This window comes from Octopus bimaculoides, chromosome 3 (genome assembly GCF_001194135.2).
Source record: "Octopus bimaculoides isolate UCB-OBI-ISO-001 chromosome 3, ASM119413v2, whole genome shotgun sequence".
Taxonomy (NCBI): Eukaryota; Metazoa; Mollusca; class Cephalopoda; order Octopoda; family Octopodidae; genus Octopus; species Octopus bimaculoides.
This window is the reverse complement of record NC_068983.1, coordinates 94,500,269-94,500,941: the sequence shown is the minus strand read 5'-3', so window position 1 is coordinate 94,500,941 and position 673 is coordinate 94,500,269.

The window sequence follows — 673 nt, the reverse complement described above, 5'->3', positions numbered from 1 at the left end:
CCTTGTGCCTGTAATAGAAACGATTATTTATAACTTTATTTGCTATTTAAGTTCAAAACAAATAAATGTATTTTTCGCTCTCTTTACTTTTTGACCTCTCAGGGTTTAAAAAAAAATTTTAATTAGAGCAGCCGTTGACGGAAATTTTATTCGCAGTTGAGCCCACAGACATCACTTAGCATTCAAAATCAAGGACACGTCGTCTTTTATGAGAAGACAATGCCTACCTAGACAAAAGCTATATTTATTAATCATTAAATACAAAAAATAAATTATTTCTAATTCATTATAAAATGACTAATTTAGTGCATGGGACTCAATATATTATTCAGTAAATGCATTAAATGACTATTCTGATATTACAGTATTCGCTGTCATTCAAGTTAGGAGTGTATACTAAACGTAACGCTATTAATCCCACTGGCTGAGCTCAGGTCCATTACAGAGAAAGAGAGAGAAAGAGAGGGAGAGAGAAACAGACAGACAGACAAACAGAGCGACAAAGAGAGAGGAAGTGAGACAGACAGAGCGAGAGCAAGAGAGAGAAAGAGAGAGAGAAAGAGAGAGAGAGAGAGAGAGAGAGAGAGAGAGAGAGAGAGCAAAATCAAAAAGACTAGCACGACAATGATAGCGGAAATTAAACTGCAACGCAATCTTACAGCAGTGCACACAC